The sequence below is a fragment of the Anabrus simplex genome, chromosome 2, assembly GCF_040414725.1.
Source record: "Anabrus simplex isolate iqAnaSimp1 chromosome 2, ASM4041472v1, whole genome shotgun sequence".
Classification (NCBI taxonomy): Eukaryota; Metazoa; Arthropoda; class Insecta; order Orthoptera; family Tettigoniidae; genus Anabrus; species Anabrus simplex.
The window spans coordinates 325849303-325872991 of record NC_090266.1 but is presented as its reverse complement, the minus strand read 5'-3'; positions in this window follow the sequence as shown (position 1 = coordinate 325872991).

Below are 23689 nucleotides of genomic sequence, written 5' to 3'. Positions count from 1 at the left end.
GGCCAATGTGCTGGTGTGAGAATTATGCCGTACAGCGTCCAATACAAGCTGTTCATTGTGAGCAGATGTCACGGAATTATCTCCAAAAGGTCGTGTCCTTTCTAGGGACTCCGTAGCCTACAGACCTCTTTCCAAACTTCAAAATGTCAAAATGTCATGTCTGTCGGTTGCCGTCTATTCGGATAACGTTCTTGATGCAGAGACTGTGCCTGGCATGCATTCTGTTTAGTTTCTCCATAGATGAGTAACATATGCACATTCTCGTCACTGGAATACATCACGAGGCAGTGAATTAGTTTTGTGTTGTGACTTGCCTCGAAGAAAGAGAGTTCGCGCAGCTACATACCTATCTGCCATCGCATGTTGTTATCGTTCCAATTGGGCACAATTTGCCCTACCTGTGATTTGCAAAGCTTGAAACATGTATGACGTAGCTAATTGGTTGCCTATCTCCTCGCTACAGACCGTCACCTCCTCATCCTCGTCCAACCCAGCTCAATACCCTATGCCGCGATGCATGCGGCCCATTACAGGGCCAAATGAACAAATCCGTCTGTGGAAGCTACCAAGTATGCAACCTTACCACATCCCAGGCAATACGCGGCAAAATAAGTAAAATAAAATAAAAAATACTTGCGGGGGAATCGAACCTTCAAACATCGCCCATTATCACATCTCCCAACGCACCCCTCCCAAATGAGCTATAGCGAAGCTTGACATGCAGCGCGCAGTTTCAAACCTACACAATACCTGCTCCTGGTCTGTTTGTGCACCTCCTGTTGTAAGATACGTGTTCTTAGTATCTGTGCTCGTTTTACGGGTTCATCCGAGGTACCTGTAATGAATTAATAGTGGCGCTCACGTTACCTGCTGTCTTCTAGCCCATAACATTCATCTTGTTTTATTACCCCGGTTTAGGGAGAAGGACGGATGTATTTCAGAATTTTGTATTAAAAGCGGCGGGATGCATACAACTAAACCGCAAGGGGCTGGTGAACCACCCGATATAGAGTACAACAGTGGAAACGTATCAGTATTACAAACTGCATGAAAGAAATTGAATAAAACCAGGCGTCAGACGCTTTTATAATGTCATCTACATCTCGTATTTCACCGTCTTACATGATATAATTCTAGACTTGGATGATGCACATTTTAACAGGAGGTTTGGAGTATGGCTGAGTAAGAAACGAAGACAAGGATTACAGCCACTATACTGAATGAACGTCATTATGATTATATTAGAAAGTCATTAGTGTATGAATCATGCAAGAGTTTGTTCCTCGCGTTCCCTTTGCTGCGACCGGAGTTTCTTTTAGTACGTTAAACATAACACCTCCAATTCTTGATATAACATGCAGGTATTGTGAAGGATGATCGAAATGAACGCCTCCTACTCCATGTGCACTGCAGACCGTCCGTGTTTGGAGAAGGGCCAACTCCTCGTTATTTTAATTAGTGGAGTTACGGTGATTGTATGGGAAATCTCAAACACCCTAGGAACCTTGAATATATTTTAGTCGTGACTAACATTTTATTTATCGAAAAGCACAGATTTCCGTTAAAATTCTGAAAGGTCCGTTGGTGCTTCCTATTGAATGATGCAAGGCATTTTTTTTGAGCTGACATTCTCAGTCTTTGTGACGACAGTGGATTAAACATAATAATGATGCCGATCGCCAGACTGAATGGCTGGATGGATCGGATCACAAATGAACCGAGTTGGTGAGAGGAGAATGATCCCCGGTTGGCAGGTTCGATCTCGGCTCAGAGCGATGGTATTTGAAAGTACTGAAATACGTCGGTCTCGTGTCGGTAGATGTACTGACACGTGAAATAATTCCTTCAGGGTGAAATTACGGCACGTCTGAGTTTCCGAAAGCCGTAAAAGTAGTCGGCAGGGCGTAAATCCAATAAAGTTGTTAAGAAAGGAGTAGCAATGAAAGGTACTTCATTTCAAAAAATGGCACCTGCTCCATTGAGAAAAGGATATATACAATACCCGCCATATCCGTGGTTGCTAAGCAATACGCCATCAGAGAATTAAAAAGTGTTTTTTTTTGCTATTTGCCTTACGTCGCACCGACACAGATAGGTCTTATGGCGACGATGGGATGGGAAAGGCCTAGGAGTTGGAAGGAAGCGGCCGTGGCCTTAATTAAGGTACAGCCCCAGCATTTGCCTGGTGTGAAAATGGGAAACCACGGAAAACCATCTTCAGGGCTGCCGACAGTGGGGCTCGAACCCACGATCTCCCGGATGCAAGCTCACAGCCGCGCGCCTCTACACGCACGGCCAACTCGCCCGGTTAAAAAGTGTTTATACTGTAGTTCAACTCTGGGCACAGTGACTGTCACAGAGAATTCAGAGACAGCAATTACTCAACTGCTGTGTATCCATTCTAGTTGTCGACGTTATTCCTCAGGTTCCACTTTATGAAGTGATCACTCTGCCATTGTTCAATACAGGTCTGCCAAATGTACATCACATAATGAATGCTGGAGAGAAAGGAAGTGATGCTTCAAATGCAGTCTGAATAAATACAGTGAATTGCAATGCGCTCTCTACAAATTATCGAGAGAGTTGGCCGTGCGGTTCGGGGCACGCAGCTGTGAGCTTGCATTCACGAGATAATGTGTTCGATTCCCACTGTCGGTAGCCCGGAAGATGGTTTTCCGTGGTTTCCCACACCAGGATAATGCTGGGGTTGTACCTTAAGACCACAGTTGACGTTAAATTTAATTGGTAAAAATCATTATTCCTGTAATCTTTTGTTCTGATCACTTTTCTGGTTGTGGTTGATTTACTTTAGGTTATCATCCATGTACTTATGGGTAATAAACTAATATTAAAGTGTGTTACTGTACGGTCTGTGTTAGTGTGTATCGTGCAATATTCTCATATTTTCAGCATTCGCCCATATCGTAAGAGGGACTTGGAAGTAGGTTCCCAAGATCGATCTGTGTGTATTTATTATATATAAGTTAGTTTGGATGGTGTTAGTTCGAAAGCTGGACACCAGTTCCAACATATTCTCACCTTCCAGTTGGTGTGGCTCTCCTATCTTCAACGAACATTAAAATACATGGTGATTAATTTAAAAGTTCTAAGCGGAGTGCCGAGGATTAGGCGCGCTGGGAAGCTTAGACAGCGAGCGCAGTGCCCGCAATGACAAGCAGGCATAGTCGGCTCAAAGAAGCGGCATGATTACGCCCATAGGAACTAAACGATACTGAACTCACCGGCTACATAGATGCTCTGGACAAATAAGTAAATGAATAAACAAATAAATAAATCAACTAGGAAATTAAACTGAACTCAACAGGAATAAATAAATAAATAAATAAATAAATAAATAAATAAATAAATAAATAAATAAATAAATAAATAAATAAATAATAAATAAATAAATAAATCAACTAGGAAATTAAACTGAACTCGCCAGGATTTACAGACGATGCTGAAAGTAATCTCCTTCAGCTGTAATGTAACCTTCACATCTTGTAATGAGATTTCAACACACACTTTGTAGTTCATGGACACCGATAGAACGCACAATGTTCCTAATTTCAATTTTTAATTCTTCTCCAGTTCGAGGATTATTCCTGTAAAGTTTTCCTTTAAGATTTCCCCATAGGTAAAAATCACATGTGCTTACATCAGGCGAACGAGGGGGCATAAGCCTTTACTGATGATCTGATCACCATCGAACACTTCCCGTAACCGTCGCATAGAGCTACGCGCCGAATGGGCCGTTGCCCTATCCTGCTGGAAATAGCCGTTCCTTTCCTCTTCTTCAGTCAGTTCAGTAAAAAATGGTTCCAGAATATTATGAATATAACAGTCAGAATTAATCTTGCCCTGAATAAATATCGGACCGATAATTCGTCGGGCACTAATAGCGCACCACACACTCGCCTTCACATCGTGCAGAGGTCTCGGCTGTAAAATGTGCGGGTTGTCTGTATCCCAGATTCTATTCTTCTGTGAATTGACATATGCACTCAAAAGAAACCAGGCTTCGTCGCTCATAAAAAGAAAGTTCGGATCCACAATACAGTCGTGGACACTATTCATTAGCAAATTGCAAAATCGTATTCTTGCATTGAAATCTGTAGGCAGTATGTTATGGACTTAATGAGTCCGATAAAATCGTAAATGTAACATTTTTTTTGCATTACGTGCTGAAGAAGGTGAAATGCCACTTTCCTGAGGCACTCTCCGAAGCGACTTATGTGGACTGACCTGGAGTCTTGCCTGTATATCTTCTAACCTCTCTCGTGTGAGAGCTGTTCTCCTTCGCTTCTCTTTCTTAATGATTACGGAACCAGTACTACGCCACTTGTAAACGAGCTGATGCACGTAACGTTTTGATGGTACTGTCGCACCGGGAAATTGTCTACGGAATTTTGGAAGGCACTTTTTAACTGGTTTCTTCTTCTTATGCAAATAACACTCGAACAGAAATATTCTTTGCCCTATAGTGTATTTAACCATCGTGATAATAACCTCGCAACACACCTTACAAGTCCAATAGTTTCTAGCGAACTGAGGGACAGAGTGCTAAACAGCTGCAAGCTGGCAGTGAAAACTTCTTATCTCGCCAGCGTTGACACAAGCCACGGCATGCGAGCAGAAGTCTGAACTCTTAAATTATTCTCAATGTATTTGACTTTCCACTCTTGTGTCACCAGTAGGCATCTCTCATAATGATAGAGATCTTTGATCATAGGTCCTACGTTGCTCTAGAACCACAGCTAGAAGAAACTTGGACTAGACTTTGTCAGGTTGAAGTTCTAAGTCCTTTGCGAATTGGATTTCTGCTAGTTATTCTACAAAATAGGAGGGGGAAGAGGGTTGCGGGAAATGAACAACCAAGGTGCATCTTTTAAATCGTCTCCCCCTTTCATTAGCAATTCATAATATTGTATATTTTAATCCAACTATTTATTCTTCATGTATTCAGTAAATTTTGATACACACATAAGGACGTGTTGCTGCTTTGTCTGGAGGAGTATTTGTTTAATTCCATTTTCTGGAAACCCTGATGTTAGCAAGACATTAATTTCACGTCTATCTGTGACTGAAAGCCTCTGCAGTGAATCTCTAGACCTGATGAAATGAAATGGCGTATGGCTTTTAGTGCCGGGAGTGTCTGAGGACATGTTCGGCTCGCCAGGTGCAGGTCTTTTGATTTGACTCCCGTAGGAGACCTGCGCGTCGTTATGAGGATGAAATTATGATGAAGACGACACCTACACCCAGCCTCCGTGCCAGCGAAATTAATCAATGATGGTTAAAATTCTCGACCCTGCCGGGAATCGAATCCGGGGCCCCTGTGACTAAAGGCCAGCACGCTAACCATTTGGCCATGGAGCCGGACGGGTATCTGATGAGAAACCAGGAACAGCAGTCTTTCAGCTGTTGCAAGGGTAGCAGCTTGGATCATCGACTCAAACTGTACTAAAACGGTCATGCAATTTGTACTTTCGATGAATTAGCTGTGCGGGTACCATCCCATGCATTAAAACAATTGGGAATTACAGTTTCGTTTCCCGGTGATACGTAGCTTGTTCTATCTTATTGTGCGATGTATTAACATTCTCTTTAAAATATTCTAGAGGTAAAATAATTCTCCATTCGGCTCTCCAGAGATGACCATTCGAGAAGATGTAATCTTCAGAAACGTTACTTCTGACGTTCTGTGAGTTGCGGTGTGGATACCTGGGAGTCTGACTCGTAATAGCATATGGCCTCCGGAGAGGCCTGAAGCAGGTCTTTCAAGTTGACGCCGTATAGGAGACCTGCGCGTATACGTGAATGGGTGATGAATTCCAGTGCTGAAGACTACACACACACGACCCCGAGACATCGGAATTAACCAATAAAGGTAAAAATCCCTGATTCTGCCAGGAATCTAACCAGGGACTCCTTGGACCAAAGGCCAAGACGCTAACCTTTTGGCCATGGAGCTGGACACTGATGTAGAATATTACAAAACTTGAAATGGGGTATGGTTAAGTTAAAGGTATATTTAACTGATATACATGGGATGTTTTGGCATGAATAGAAGCATTTATGGCCAAGTGACTGTTGTATAATTAACAAGCAATCGAGTAGGAAAAATGGAGTCGGTTTAATGGAAATAAGAAGAGAAGCTATCAATATAGACCATAAACCAGTGCTCAGCACTGCTTGTCAGTTCAGCAAATATTGAAGGTATTGAAATAATAATAATAATAATAATAATAATAATAATAATAATAATAATAATAATAATGTGCGAGATAACCGAGTGGTATCGTCACTGGCTCCTTTCTCTCTACGACGAACGCGGCTCGAATCTGGCTACTGCATGAGCAATTTTTGAAATGACCCGCCACGTCCCTGTGGTTTGGTTTCCATGTAAAACTGAAGGTCCCTAAGCTATGATGATATTAATAGTCACCCAAAACTTCAAGCTTGCTTGCTTCCCTAATGATGATGACGATTATAATGTAATGATGTTATGAGCTTCACTGAGTGAGCTGACGACGCAGTGAAGGTCGAATACCATCGTCCACGGCCTTGAAGACGATTTCACGTGGTTTCTCATTTTTGCACAGGCAAATACCGAGAACGAACTGTATAATCACTCAAAAGAGAAAAAGAAACGAGCCCATGGTATTGTATACGTTCCTTGCAGGTACACTTTTCTCAGAAGCAATTGAACCTGCAGATATAACGTTTGTTGTGGGTATCCTCAGAGTTTGTATCTACATGGGAGGTGAATTACACTTTGATAATTTGTTATTAAAATTAAGACTGATAAAATATTAAATGTGAGGAACATACAATAGCTTGCGCTCATTCTTTCTTTCAGTGACTATACTTTAAGCAAGGGGCTGCCTAGCTGAGACGGCAAAGGCGTGCTCGGTTCACCGGAAAGGACGTGAATTCGATTACATAATGGTTAGCGTGCTGGCCTTTAGTTCAAGGGGCCCCGGGTTCAATTCCCCGGGTCGGGGATTCTAACCTTAATTGATTATTTCAACTGTAAAAAAGTATGAAATATATATATAAAAATGATAAAAAATTACCCGTTGGAACGTCGAAGAATTTAAGAAAGGAGATTTCCAGTTCTTGAATGGCACATGGCCCTGTGGTTCACTTAGCCTGCATGAAAAGCGAATACCAGGGCAAAATAGACCGGGCATTGAGCTAACTGCGCTTTCCCACTCAGTGCTGAGTTCAGCGAAGTGCACCTACTTACTGGACCGTATATCCTACGGCAGGTTGCTTCAAACACTACACTAAGAGGAAACGTGTCTTACTATCCACTAAATTTAGTGAATTTCTATTTGCAGTTAGTGGCAAGTTCACTCGCGTTTGAGTTTTACACTCGACACAGATTTTACTCACGATAGTAACACACACACGAACACCAGCGCTCCACTCGGTTTGTCACAGCGCAGTGTCGTCCCAGAACAGTTCTCAGTTAACGAGCCTCGTTGAACTCCGCGTAGCCGACTGACTGGCGCGTGCCAGTTGAGCTCTTTCTAAAAGAACGCAGGAAATTCTAGTACTTTCCAACTCCATATCATTGTGGGTGCCTGGTCTTCAGTTTCATTGCAGACCCCGTTCACACTGTCGGCCGCTGCGCCGCTATTATTGCCGGCCTTCACTGTAACAATATCATCTTCAACTTACTATCTAACGTCGCTGGAGACAGCGCGCCGCATCATAAATTTCTGAGAAAATAACCTTCTCCATGCGGGATTCTCCTTGCCAGAGCAGGTCTGTATTTGTCTACTGCTCTGCGTGAGAGAGAAAGCATTATTTTGATCTCTTTGGTTGGATGAGATCACTCTAAGACGTCACTTTCCGTGTATGATGCGACCAATGAGAACTGTAGATGAATCGTGGTTTTACGCTGGTCGGGAAATATTTTGATGAGAACGAAGGAATTTCAATATATTTAGAGCCACAATTAGAAAGTCTGTATATTCAGGTGATATTAAAATCCTCCAGCATGAGAGACGTATCCGCAAAGGCGTACATTTGTCCAGTTTTATCAACATTCTTCTGCATTTCGAGTAGTGGATACAGCTGCCGCATTAGGCTATGTCGGATTTCATCCGTAGTTCACGTCAATAATTGTTAAAATTTCACCATTTCGAGAGTTGGGACTCTAACATATTTCTTCATGAGCAAGAAAGAACTTTGTAAACATTTGCATGTAAAAGTCTTCAACAGTGCATAGTAATGAACTCTAATATTTTTCATCGATGAGCAAGAGAAGACTCACATTTCCATTGAGATCTAAGGTAGGGCAGTATCTACGTGGAAAGTTACCCTCACATAAATTGTCTGCTGTTAGCCAGAGGGAACCATGTGCTAGCCCTCTCAACTGCATGAAAGTGAGTTAAAACTGTCAAGGTTGTGTGGAAGACTTTATCTGTCAGAAATGATCTGTTAGTTCAGAGTATCGATCCACCATAAAGGGAAATTGCATGTGCGTGAACAACTCGGTTTGGAGCTCGTAATATGACACGGAAAGACGTTATTTAACCCAGCAAATTGAGTGAAGTGTCGTGTGTTACTTCTATTTTATGTAGTTGTAAATGTTACCAAGAAGATTTTGTTTATGTGTCGAAAGTGTGTGCTTCAAGAATGATACTCAATGGTCATATAGCATTTGTGGATATCGCGATATAAGCGGCTGAGGTATCCGGCAAATTGCTGTGATAACGGAGGATAATCTCTGATGAAGGTGTATAGAAGGTGTTATTATTGTAATATTTGAGTGTAAATTGTATCAATGTTAACGTTCGTTTTCATGGCTTCTGACGCCACATTTCGGTATTTCAAATAAATATATTTCCTTGTATTGTAAATTAAACTTATGTGGACATTCAGGAATAGTGTAGATCTCGTAGTACATTAGCCAGCTGAAATTAGCTTTGTCCAAGTGATATTGTGTCCAGAGTGTTGTATCAATGATAGTTAAGAATTGTTAATAATAATAATAATAATAATAATAATAATAATAATAATAATAATAATAATAATAATAATAATAATAATAATAATAATAATAAGGTACAGAAAGATCTGCAGGAGATTGGGATCTCATTTGAAGATATGCAGGAGCGTGTTCCACTTAAGAAAAAACTCCAAGAACATCAGAGTTTCCTACCAAAGCCGAAGATGAAAACTGGAAAGGCATGGACGGAAGAACGAAAGGAGCAACACCGTATACGAATGAAGGAGTACTGGACCAACATTAAAGCTCAAGGGAAACAGTTGAAATGACGTGATCCTTAGTTGGCCGAAACGAAACAAGAATAAGAATAATAATAATAATAATAATAATAATAATAATAATAATAATAATAATAATAATAATAATAATAATTTTCCCATGTAGAAATGAATGTAACTGAACTTACAGGAGTTTGGTGTAGTAATAAATTCGGAAATTTTAGGAGTGTAATTGGTGTGCTTGACTTGATTCAGAATCAAGTTGAGGTCTTTTTTTTTTTTTTTGCTTTACGTCGCACCGACATAGATAGGTCTTATGGCGACGATAAGTTGAGGTCTGAGTCTAGGAGTAATTTTATTGGATTTTATATTCATCAGTACTGGGCTGAACTATACTATTTCTGGAGTGTGGGATGGTATGCCGGGCAATTCGCGCTGCTCCATTGAGTTAAAATGGTCTATAGAGTAATCGATGAGCCCCATGGGATATTATGTGTTATGCATAATGTTTGCACATTATGGAGCATATAAGCCCCTGAGACATGGTTGTGCGTTATATGCAGTTGGAACCTTATCCAGGATGATGTTGTGAATGCCCCTGACGATTATCAAAGCCTGAGGTAATGTCCGATCATGATCGCACAGTTCCGATTTTTGACGGGACCGTAAAATCCGGATGCTTCTTGGTAGAAATAGTTCCCCTCTCTCCTAGTAATGATTAGTATGTGTTGTCATCTATCCTTATAGTCTCAATGATATTAAAATTCAAGTAATTATAAGAGAAAGATTTTACTTAGAACACTGTGTTAAGTTATTGCTTCAGTTTTGTAACATCATGTCGAGTTATTGTTTCATTTCAATAATGTCATGTCTTGGTAAAGTATCTGTATGAGAAGTGATGATAGACTTCTAGGATGCTACATCCAGTAGAGTTTCCTTTTGATGTTGGATGTCCGTAGAATGTCTCTGAGCACAGATTGTTTGAATCGTCACTAATGAAAATCAATCAATCAATCAATCAATCAATCAATCAATCAATCAATCAATCAATCAATCAATCAATCAATCATCATGATCTGCTTTTAAGGCTGTCACCGAGGTGGCAGATTTCTTATCAATCGTTTACCTATCCTTTTCTTAAATGTTTTTTTTTTTTTTTTGCTATTGGCTTTACGTCGCACCGACACAGGTATGTCTTACGGCGACGATTGGACAGGAAAGGCCTAGGACTGGGAAGGAAGCGGCCGTGCCCTTAATTAAGGTACAGCCCCAGCATTTGCCTGGTGTGAAAATGGGAAACCACGGAAAACCATGTTCAGGGCTGCCGACAGTGGGGTTCGAACCTACTATCTCCCGAATACTGGATACTGGCCGCACTTACTTAAATGTTTTCTAAGAACGTAGAAATTTATTCAACATTTCTTTTTCTATAAGTTATTGTACGCAATGTAACCACTCGTTATGGGATTCTATTAAACAGTTGAACATAGGATGTTGGTGATATTTCAGGGGTTGAAAATATTATACGATTATTTGTTGAGACATATCTAGTGGGAAGGAGTCATTCTTTTAGTGAGTATATTTTCAGTAATGTGGTTAATTTTGAGATATGACTAGCATTGTGCAACCCAGTGAGAGGTTAAATAGCTCCGCCACGTGAAACCTCATTCAACAGGCCTTGATTCCGACCGTGCATCTAAGTTTATACAAGTGGTTAATATGTTTATTTTCTTTTGTATTTACAGGTCATGGGAGGTGTGACTATCGTGTGTTTTATTTGTCATTCTTGGATGGTGTTGTGTAAATTTCTGTTGTTTAGCATTTCTTGAGTTTTTGAGTGCCAGCTGGACTCGCTAACAATGAAGCGTTTGCCTTCATTAGGAGTCCACATGTGATAGGAATTATTTTTGATTTGCGTTTCCTTTTGTTTTGTGGAACTTTAAAAGTGATAAAATTAACCTTAAAATTAATGATTAAATTGAGTTAATTAAACTTTATTTCAGTTACTTAGTGTGCTTCTTAATTATTTGCTTCTTCACTTGAATATGTTCATACGCTCCTTTATCTCATTCTTTCTCCGTACAGGCCATTAAGGCCCTTGGAGGGGTGGAAGGTGTAGTACATATCTGGACATAATATCACTTGGACAAAGCTAATTTCAGCTGCCTAATGTACTACGAGATCTACACTATACCTGAATGTCCATGTGAGTTTAATTTACAAGGAAATATATTTATTTGAAGCACCTAAATGTGGCGTCAGAAGCCATGAGCCCCATGGGATATTATGTGTTATGCACAATGTTTGCACATTATGGAGCATATAAGCCCCTGAGACATGGTTGTGCGTTATATGCAGTTGGAACCTTATCCAGGATGATGCTGTGAATGCCCCTTTATACGCTCCTTTATCTCATTCTTTCTCCGTACAGGCCATTAAGGCCCATGGAGGGGTGGAAGGTAAATGCTTCCACTAACCGTAACCTCGGCTGATGGGGTACAGTGGTTAGCTCTACGCCCGGCCGCCTTTGCCCCCAGGAATTAACCTGGTACTCATTTTTGGTCTAGGCTGAGTAAACCTCAGGGCCATATGCACCTCCGGAAGTGGAAATCTCGTTTCTTAATTGTTACGACTTTCTGACGGGGATTCGAACCAACTTCCTTCCGGGTTTATCTAATTACGATGTAAATTTTATTCAAACGACGAAAATACACTCTTTATTTTCCTTAGTTCGTATATTGAGTACGTTTGAATCCATTACGACTGGTCCAAGTTCAACTGGAAGTTAGTTAAGGATCCACTCAATGCTTGTATTGTATCGCGCGTTGACACTCAACTGATGAATAATTCCCTCATGAATAAAAGTCAGATCTCACCCACTCAGGCTGAGTATGCTCAGGCATGGGAGATTCAACTTTCAAGTTTAAGGCTAATTTAACCTATGGTCACACTTGAAACCAAATTCAAATCTTTCAGGCATTTTCTCTTTTGGGTTAATAATACTACGAAGGCAAGGTGGACTTAGCATTAAGAAGGCAGTATTCTTGTTTTGTTCAATTTTTTGAGAAGATTTTTCCTAGATGACACCAGTTCACAAATTGGGAGTGACCACAATGATACTGAATTGTTAATGAAAGCCAAATTATTAGAAAGTAGAATAAAATGACCCACAACAACATTGTCAATAGCAGAAATCAGAATCTGTAAAATGCAGTGACCTATGTACAATATAATAGAGATGTTGACTTAGGATGCTGACTGAGTCTTTTATGATGTTCTCTAACGTAGAGTGATGAATACCCGACTCCTTCATGAGATTCCGTGTGTACGTTGTTACACTGCTTCTGCAACCGAACAACGAGCCTATTATAGAACATCTGTACGGACGGATGTTGTAGCATTCACTGAGGTACGGGATACACGGTTAATAGGTGTTCTTCTTTTCAGAGTCGACTTCACTAGATTGATTAACATCTATTTCAGAACGGACAGCTGGATCGACCACCACGGCTCCATGTGACTGACAATGGATCGCAACGATCTCTTCTTACAGATCCAGTAGAAGACAAGTGAACTTCTTCATGGACTTGACAACCTGATTCCCGCATTGCAGAGGCCAAAGCTTTCCTCACTTTGTGATGGCGAACGTCCATTTGTAATTCTCCCTTACGACAGAATCCACGCACATATCCTATAACTTTTATCTCGCCAGTGTGGACGACACTGTAGTGGGTTGCAGTGGCGAAGCGTTCTATGGGACGTTCAGACAGTGTCTACCCTAGAAATCGGGCGAGTAACATGATTTGCAATTTTAAAATTCGACTTAAATTCTATGGTATTTACCTGCGTATATCTGTACGTCTTCCCGGCTCGCTTTGAACCCAATGACCGCAGTAACTATGCATTTAGCCAGCCGTGGCCACCACATTGTGCTGGTCGGTTATTGATGAGACGTTTTCATTAACGACTCAACCACAGCGCAGCAGCACTTTAGCATTTCACAGCAAATTCGTAACAGGCGAATGCGCAAGGGCGAAAGCAATTCAAGGAAAATACCAACGCTTGAGACCTTTCTTCCAACGTCTCTCGCAGTCTCGCTGTCCATGACCCCGAGTAATTGTCCTGGGTAGCCTCTCGCATCTCGCTCTCTAGCTCTTCATTTATACGGAGCGCGTTGTTGTGATTGCGTTTTAGATTTTCTTCCTGTTGAATCATTCGGACTTACAAATGTATGACTTAAAGACAATTGGCCTTATTGACAATTTGTTAATTCAGGAGTTTTACAAATGAGCATATGAGGAGAAATGTGGATTGAAAATAAGAAAGACCAATTCCTAAGCTAACTAAGTCATTAAGATGGTAAAATAGCATGAAAATTTAGATCTCAATGGTATTCGAAACAAAGCTGGTTGGCGCAGAACATCAAAAGAAACAAAACCTACAGCTATTTTTGTGTCCTTTTTGGCGTCTGCCTTTCCTCAGAACTAGCTGATGAATTTTATGTAAATATGCCTTTTTATGAGGAAGACCAGCTAAAAATGAATTACGTATTCTTTATTCTGAATCCAAAAACATAAGTCACCATATGAACTTGTATCATTGATTATCTGCAATGATTCTTAAGCAATATAACAAAAGATTAGGAGTTAATACGCCAGGTTTTAAGCTTCCTTGCCAGAAATGCGTCTAGTGAATGCAACATGAGTGCTTTACAACGAGTGGAGTCATTTCTGAGAATTTTCAGGAGTAATGAAATGCTTTCCTGTTTACCATCTTTGTCCATTAGAACTGATTTCCGAGTTGGCAGTTGACCCAAGCTCTAAGGAGCGCGTCCGTGATGATTTTGCAGAAGAGAAGAATAGCCATGTCGAATTAGAATACGAAAGTATTTAGGTGAGTTGAAGTTCTTTAGGATATACAAGATTATTTCACAAGTTTGCATGAAATACTCGTATTGTTTGTATTGTGTTTTTTCAAAAGTTATTATTAATAGCGAAAGAGTCCGGCTCCATAGCTAAACGGTTAGCGCGCTGGCCTTTGGTCACAGGGGCCACGGGTTCGATTCCCGGCAGGTTCGGGAATTTTAACCATCACTGGTTCATTTCGCTGGCACGGAGGCTGGGTGTATGTTTCATCTTCATCATCATTTCATCCTCATCACGACGCGCAGGTCACCTACGGGAGTCAAATCAAAAGACCTGCACCTGGCGAGCCGAACATGTCCTTGGACACTCCCGGCACCAAAAGCCATACGCCATTTCATTTTTTCAGTAGCGAAAGAAAATACATAATGTCTTACTCGAAATGCACCCTTCGCCACTGCTTGGGCATTTGTCGGGTACTGCTCAAACTACTGGTCATTTTCAGGGCGTTTGTCCATTCAGAGTTTGATAATCCCGTTCGATTGTTGACTACGAATTTCACTTTGGGATGGTCTGCATATACTGCAATGATTTTTCCCCTTAATTCTTGAGAGGACCAGGTGTGGAAGGCTTGCTCTCTTAGGAATTCTCTTATTCGCCTACCCATCCAGTGGTGGCTGTCTAGCTCATTGCGGTCGAGTTTCTCTATTACAGCTTGCTTCTCACGTTCCAGAACTCGGATGGAATGGAGATGGACACCTTTGACGCGAAGCAAACTGTTACAGATATTGAAGTGCTGTATGCAAGTCTCTCATTTGGCTTTCATGAGGCCTAAGCCCCGATAATTTTGTGGACCGTATATCATTCCATCTGGACAGTCGTGTGGAAGCCGGATTATTTACTTTTATTTAGTTATTTTGATTTCTTGTAATTTAAATATCATTAACTCCCTATAGCCTCTCTTTTTCTCGATTTCTTTCACATATTTTTAATTTTAATAAATCCGAGTTAGTAAAATTTGAATCAGTTTAAGGGTACAATACTTCACTGTGTCCGCTCTCACAGTTTGGTAATTATTCTTTATTCGTGTCGGTGTGTGGGTGAGGGAGAGAGAGAGAGAGAGAGAGAGAGAGACTTTGCTGAAATTCACTAAAGGTTTCAAACCTCTCAACTCCGTTCTAGTAAAATGATTTTGTAGTCTTCAATATCAGAAGCTCAATAGTTTCTCCGTGATTGTGCGGCTAGTAATAATCTAGACGTCTATATCCTCAACGTTATTTCTTCGTTACAACTAAAGGTAAAGGTTTAGTTTGTATGTTTCTCGAATTCACGGGCAAATTCTTCCTAGTTCTAGTATCACACACCAGAGTAACTTAGATCTGAGAATTCACTCAGTGGATGGACCATGGTGTCTACCATTACGCAATAAACATCTCAAACCAACCCAAACCAAACCCCATTTCACTACAGCCCTGACGGGCCTTGGCCTACCAAACGGTCGCTGCTCTGCCCGAATGCCTGTAGTTTACGAAATTACGCATGATCAGTGCGACGAATCCTCTCGGCCGTTATTCTTGGTTTTCTAGACCGGGGTCGCCATCAAACCTCAATTGCGCGCGTGTGTGTGTGTGTGTGTGTGTGACCCAACCTTCAGGTACAAGATAAATTCCTGACCTGGGCGGGTATCGAAGCCGGGACTTCCAGGTGAGAGGCAGGCACGCTACCCCTAGACCGTGAGGCCAGAATAAACATCTCATAAATAAATATCAATACGCTGTAACGAAGAAGAAAAACAATGAAAGATTTACTCTAGGTATTACGAAAATCCTCCCCTGTGAACCATGTGACCTTGCCGCGGTGGAGAGGCTTGCGCGTCCCAATGAAGCAGACACACAAGCCGCAGGTACAACCATATCGAATGGGTATCTGTCGCGAGACCAGACTAACGAATAGTTCATCATTAGGGGGGTAGCAGCCTATCGGAAGTTACAAGGGCGGCAATCCAGATGATTGACTGATATGGTCTTGTAATAGTGCTCAACATGGCTTAGCTGTGTTGGTACTGCTGCACGGCTGAAAGCAACGGGAAATTACAGCCGTAACTAACTCCCGAGGACATGCAGCTCTCTCTGTATGAATGATGTACTGATGAGGGCTTCCTCCCGAGTAAAATATTCCGGAGGTAAAAGAGTCCCCCATTCGGATCTCCGGATGGGGACTACACGAGAGGAGGCGATCATCAGGAAGATGGATAATATCATTTCGTGAGTCGTAACGTGGAATGTTAGAAGTTTGAATCGTTGTGGTAGGTTAGAGAAAATGAAAAGGGAGATGGATATACTAAAGTTAGATGTAGTTGGTATGAGTGAAGTACGTTGGCAGGAGGACCAGGATTTTTGGTCAGGCGACTACAGAATTATCAACACAGAATCAAACAGGGGAAATGCAGGAGTTGGTTTAATAATGAATAAGAAAATAGGGCAGCGGGTAAGCTACTGCGACCAGCATAGTGAAAGAATTATTGTTGTCAAGATAGACACCAAACCAATGCCCACTACAATATGCCTACTAGTTCAGCGGATGATGAGGAAATCGAAAGAATATATGAAGAGATAGGAGATTTACTACAGTATGTAAAAGGTGGCGAGAATCTAATTGTCATGGGAGACTGGAATTGCAGTGGTAGGCCAAGGAATAGAAAGAAAGCAATACAGTAGGAGAATTCAATTGGGACAAAGGAACGAAAGAGGAAGTCGGCTGGTTGAATTCTGCACCAATCACAATTTAGATCTTGCTAATACTTGGTTCAAACATCACAAAAGACGGCTGTATACGTGAACGAGACCTGGAGGCACTGGAAGGTATCAAATAGACTTCATTATGATTAGGCAGAGGTTCATAAACCAGGTGTTGGATTGCAAAACTTTCCTAGGAGCAGATGTGCGTTCTGACCACAACTTGTTGGTCATGAAATGCCAACTGAAGTTGAAGAAATTGAAGAAAGGAAGGAATGCAAGGAGATGGGATCTAGACAAGTTAAAACAAAAGAGTGTGAGGGGCTGTTTCAAGGAACATGTTGCACAAGGACTAAATGAAAAGGCTTAAGGAAACACAATAGAGGAAGAATGGAAAGTTGTGAAGAATGATGTCACTAGGGCTGCTGAAGAAATAATAGGAGGGAAGAAAATATCACCTAAGAATCAATGGATAACTCAGGAGATACTAGACCTGATTGATGAACGACGAAAATACAAGAAAGCAAAAAACGAAGAGGGAAAAAAAGGAATACAGGCGATTAAAAATGAAGTAGATAGAAAGTGTAGGAGAGCTAAGGAAAAATGGCTGAAGGAGAAGTGCAAGGATGATGAAGGTTGTATGGTCCTGGGAAATGTGGATGCTGCATACAGGAAAATCAAGGAAACCTTTGGAGAAAGGAAAACTAGGTGTATTAATATTAAGAGTTCCGATGGAAAACCACTTCTAGGGAAAGAAGACAAGGCAGAAAGATGTCAGGAACATATCCAACAGTTGTATCAAGGTAAGGACGTAGATGATATGGTTCTGGAACGAGAAGAGGCTGTTGATGATGATGAAATGGGTGACCCAATTTTGAGGTCAGAATTTGACAGAGCTTTGAGAGACCTAAATAGCAGCAAAGCACCTGGAATTGATGGTATTTCCTCTTAATTAATGACTGCTTTAGGAGAAACCAGCATGGCGAGGTTATACCAGTTGGTGTGCAAAATATATGAGACAGGAGAAGTGCCATCTGATTTTCGGCAGAATGTTGTTATACCTATTCCCAAGAAAGCTGGTGTTGACAAGTACGAAAACTACCGCACCATTAGTTTAGAATCTCATGCCTGCAAAATCCTAACACGTATTATTTAGAGAAGAATGGAAACACAATTTGAAACTGAGTTGGGAAGAGATCAATTTGGCTTCAGAAGAAATGTAGGAACACGGGAAGCAATCCTGACTTTACGTTTGATCTTAGAGGATCGAATTAAGAAAGGTAAGCCCACATACATGGCCTTCGTAGATCTAGAAAAGGCATTTGATAATGTTGATTGGACCAAGCTATTTGAGATTCTGAAGGTGATCGGGTTCAAGTAGCGAGAAAGAAGAATTATCTACAATCTGTATAAAAATCAGTCTGAAGTGATAAGAATCGAGGGCTATGAAAATGAAGCAGCAATTCAGAAAGGGGTGAGACAAGACTGCAGTATGCCCCCCTCCCTTTCAATGTTTATATAGAACAGACATTAAAGGAAATTAAAGAAGATTTTGAAAAAGGGAATCACCATCCAAGGAGAGGAAATCAAAACCCTGAGATTTACCGATGATATTGTTATTTTATCTGAGACTGCAGAAGATCTGGAGAAGTTGCTGAATGGTATGGACGGAGTCTTGTGTGAGAAGTACAAGATGAAATTAAATAAGTCCAAAACAAAAGTAATGGAGTGCAGTCGTACGAATTCAGATGATGCAGGAAATATTAAATTAGGAAAAGAAGTCTTAAAGGATGTGGATGAATATTGTTACTTGGGTAGTAAAATAACACGATGGAGGAAGTAAGGAGGACATAAAATGCAGGCTAGCACAAGAAAAGAAGGCCTTTCTTAAGAAAAGAAGTTTGCTTACTTCGGATATTGATATAGGAATTAGAAAAATATTTTAAAAAACTTTCGTTTGGAGCGTGGCATTGTATGGAAGTGAAATATGGACAATAACTCGCATAGAAAGAATGAGAATAGAAGCTTTTGACCGGGCGAGTTAGCCGTGCGTTTAGGGGCGAGCAACTGTGAGCTTGCATCCGGGAGATAGTGGGTTCGAATCCCACTGTCGGCAGTTCTGAAGATGGTTTTCCGTGGTTTCCCATTTTCACACCAGGCAAGTGGTAGAGCTGTACTTTAATTAAGGCCACGGCTGCTTCCTTTCAACCCCCAGTCCTTTCCTATCCCATCGTTGCCATAAGACCTATCTGTGTCGGTGCGACGTAAAGACACTAGCAAAAAATGAAGGCTTTGAAATGTGGTGTTACAGAAGAATGCTGAAGGTGAGATGGATAGATCGAATCACGAATGAAGAGATGCTGAATCGAATTGGTGAGAGGAGATCGCTGTGGCTAAATTTGAAGAGAAGAAGAGATAGAATTGTAGGACACATTTTAATACACCCAGGACTTGTGCAGTTGGTTTTGGAGGGAAGTGTAGGGAGTAAGAACAGTAGGGGTAGACCAAGGTATGAATATGACAAGCAGATTAGAGCAGATGTAGGATACAGCAGTTATGTAAGAAATGAAAAGGTCAGTAAATGATAGGGTGGCATGGAGGGCTGCATCAAACCAGTCTATGGACTGATGACTGAAACAACATTACGAAAATGCCCGGTCATGAAAGTGAAGCAAATAAGTAGAGGGTCTTTCAACCTAACTACGTGGCATTCAATATCTGCAAGCCGTATGACCGGATGACAGTAATTATGGTAGGCTGTATGGGTTAAATGTTTCATTTTAAATTTGAGGTGGGGGGGGGGTGCCGGGGGTATTGGTATAATATCAAGTATTTGCGCGTAATCTCCTTGAATATCATTATACATGATTATATTCAACGTACAGTACAGTGATATATTTATCGATTAATAACATCAAATTTAGAATCCAACAGAGACCAAGCGGGTTGGGCACGCGGTTCGAGGCGTATATTTCTTGGCTTGCACTCGGAAGATAGTGGGTTCAAACCCAACTCTCAGCAACCCCGAATGGAGTTTTTCATGGTCTCCCAATTTCACACCAGGTAAATGCTGGGGTTGTACCTTAATTGAGGTCACAGTCACTTTCTTCCCAGTCCTAGCCCTGTCATATCCCACCATCGGTATAAGATCTGTCTTAGTCGGTGCGACGTAAAACATATAGGAGAGAAAAAAAAAACAGGGAAGAAGCACAGGAGGAAAACCTGGGCAGTCATATTTTTCGTGTTTTACAGGAAAGCAGAATAAAAGATTTTAGAGGATTAAAACATTTGTTAGTTCAGGTGATATTCTGTGTAGTTTAGTGAAATATTCGAACTGATTTACACATGCTATGGTATGCTTTTTTTTTACAATATGCTTTATGTCGCACCCTGTCGCACAGTCACTTGCTCGGTAAACATATGGTAATTAAGCATTTTTTTCTTCATTATTACAAAATTAAACCAGATTTTGTGAATCTCATGCAAGTTTGCCAGTGGAACAAACGAGTAAATTCCGGATTTATGTGATTTTTTACATTTTAATTTCAAGAATTATGAACGAGAACTATTTTGAATAAAAGTTAGGTATACCTTACTCCCATTTGACTTAGGGCCGGTATTATAATGAGGGTTTAAACCGAAGATTGAGTTAAACTGTAACTTGAGTTCAAACCGATGTTAAGTCTTATAATGGTCGGCCTAAGTTAGAATGAGGTGAAGAAGGAAATATACGATCTTGGTAGCAGTGACTTGCAAGAAAAGATAACTGTCGATAATGTTTCGTAGTGACTTGCAAGCAAGATGACTATCGATAATGTTTCCTTTACTTCTTGTAAGAAAATAGAATTGCTTGTGGAATCAGTGCAGAAATACTTTTATAGTCCGAGAAACAGTGGCCTTATGAATTCCTCGGACATATCCCATTGCAATAAACATACTACGGGAGGCATAAAACCATAATGCTATTAGTAGCTGAGGGGAACTACAGCATGAGTTCTGAAACAGAAGGAAGTTACTTTATTTTCTAAAATTTACACTTCTGACATTCAAACAGTTCAAAAAGTCATTTTTACATTCTTACCTCTCCGTTGCATGTTTTATTCTAGCACCGATTTGCAGAAATAGGGTTATGACAGTCTGTTTTGAAAGCCTAAACCTATTTTAAATCTATTTCTTATTCCATATGTGAAAGTGATGTGTCCTTGCTCGAAAAACTCGTGGTGGCCATGGCCATTCAATAATGTGAACCACTTCTTCGTCATCGCTTAGTATTTCTTCAAACACCGCAAAAATATCTTCTAGATCCATTCGTTCTTCCATGTTGTAAGGTTATGTATTCTTTTTCTTTTCTTCTATTTGCTATTTGTTTTACGTCGCACCGACACAGATAGGTCTTTGGCGACAATGGGATAGGAAAGGCCTAGGAAGTGGAAGGAAACGGCCGTGGCCTTAATTAAGGTACAGCCCCGGTATTTGCCTGGTGTGAAAACGGGAAACCAGGGAAAACCATCTTCAGGGCTGCCGACAGTGGGTTATGTATTCTTAAACTTCAATTTAAACGGTAGATGAGGGTCAGTAAAATTAATCTCTAGTTAAATTTAAGATTAAGTTTTATAATACTCGACTAACAGATAAACCGAAGTTTAAACTGAATCAACAGTTTAAACCTCTATTATAATACCGGCCCTTGATGTCATAAGAAATGAAGTTTACGAAGTTGTTTACAAAGTCTGTGTGAGACATATCGTGAAAATATACTGTGGGTGTTCCACTAGAGATGAATATTTCAGTAGATATTTTCAGGATATCTGTAAAGAATTTCATTCATAAAAATTGTCTTAGTAGCTCTTTCCCCATTATAAGTTACTTTAAAAATTCTACAAACCCGCGAGCCGATCCTCCTACTTACAAAGTCATTTTAATCTATCTTAAAACTTAAAAAGTTTAAGCAAAGCAAAGCAAATACACCTCCGTAGAGGCCATGATGGCATTTGGAGGAGTGGAAGGTAAAGGCTTCCACCATTGTTAACCTCGGCATGTGATGGGGTAGAGTGGTTAGCTCTACGCCCGGCCGCATTTGCTCCCAGGAATTAACCTGGCACTCATTTTCGGTGTAGGCTGTGTGAACTTCAGGGCCATATGCACCCCCGGAAGTGGAAATCTGGTTTCTTAAATTTTACGACATCCTGACGGGGATTCGAACCCACGTCCTTCCGGGCGAACCGAGCACGCCTTTACCGCCTCGGCCAGGCATCCCCTCTTTAAAAGTTTACAGATGTAAAAATTGGTATTTAGAATCTCCTTTAAAAACAAATAAACACGTATTTTTTGTTTTCGGAAAATCCCAATAGGAGGGGTGAAAAAGGGGTTGAATGCCTATAATGAGGATACTTATATCTCAGAAACTGAAGATATTACAGAACTGAAAATTTGTATATGGGATCTCCTTTAAAAATAAAGCAACAAGTAATTTTTGTTTTTGGAAAATCCAATTAATGGCGGTTAAACAGGAGTGACAAATTGGGGTGATTTTTTTGAAATACTATTTCTACAGAATATCTGAGAAACGTAAAATATTACAGACGTAAAAAGTGGGTATTTGGAATCTCCTTTAAATGTAAAGAAACATCGGTGATTTTTTTTGGAAACTCCACTTAAGGGGAACTAAAAAGGGGTGAAATTTTAAAATGAGAATTTCTACAGTATATCTCAAAAAACTTAACATGTTACAGAAGTGAAAAATGGTATTTTTTTAATCTCTATTAAAAATAAAGAAACGTGTATTTTTAGTTTTCGGAAATACGACTTGGGTGGAGGGGGGTAAAAATGACTGAAAATGGTGTTGAATTCTTTTGATTAGGCTACGTATATCTCAAAAATGAAGATGTTAGAGACGTGAAATTTGATAATTGGAATCTGCCTTAAAAGTAAAGAAACACGTATTCTCGGAAAAGCCAATGAGTGTGGGGGAGGTGAAAGAATTGAAAAATTAATTGACTTAATTGTATAGGAATACTTACATCTAATAAAAACTAAAGTTGATACAGGCGTGAAAATTGGTATTTGGATCCCCTTTAAAACAAGGAAAAACGCGTTTTGGTGGGGTGGGTGTGCGAATAATCTTGGGCGGCGGGAGAGAAAAGGAGTTGAATTCCTTTCATGAGTACACATAAAACAAAAACTGAAGAAGTTAGAGTCGTGATAATTGGTATTTAGAAGATCCTTTACGATTTTGCCGGAAAGTTAAGGTTGGGGAGGTGTGTGAAAGGAAGTGAAACAAAAGTGAATTATTTTTATGAGGATACTTATATCTCAAAATTGAAGGTAATAGCCGTGAACATTGGTGTTTTGAATCTCCTTTAAAGATAAATAAACACGCCTTCTTTTAATTATTTGTTGGGAGGAGTAAATAAACTTAACGGCGGTGGGGTGTAAAAGGAGGTGAGACCAATTGATTTTACTGTTCATAATGTACTTACAAGGAGCATCCGTTGCTCAGTCGGCAGCGCGCCGGCCTCTCACAGCTGGGTTCCGTGATTGAAATCCCGGTCACTCCATGTGACATTCGTGCTGGACAAAACGGAGGCGGGACAGGTTTTTCTCCGGATACTCCGGTTTTTCCTGTCATCATTCATTCCAGCAACACTCTCTAATATAATTTCATTTCATTTGTCATTCATTATCCATTGACTCCCGAGGAGTGCGACAGGCTTCGGCAGCCGGCGCAATTCCTATTGTCGCCGCTAGATGGGGGCTTTATTCATTCCATTCCTGACCCTCTCGAATGACTGGAAACAGGCTGTAGATTTTCGATGTACTTATTCCGACCATAAACCGATCATTTTTAAT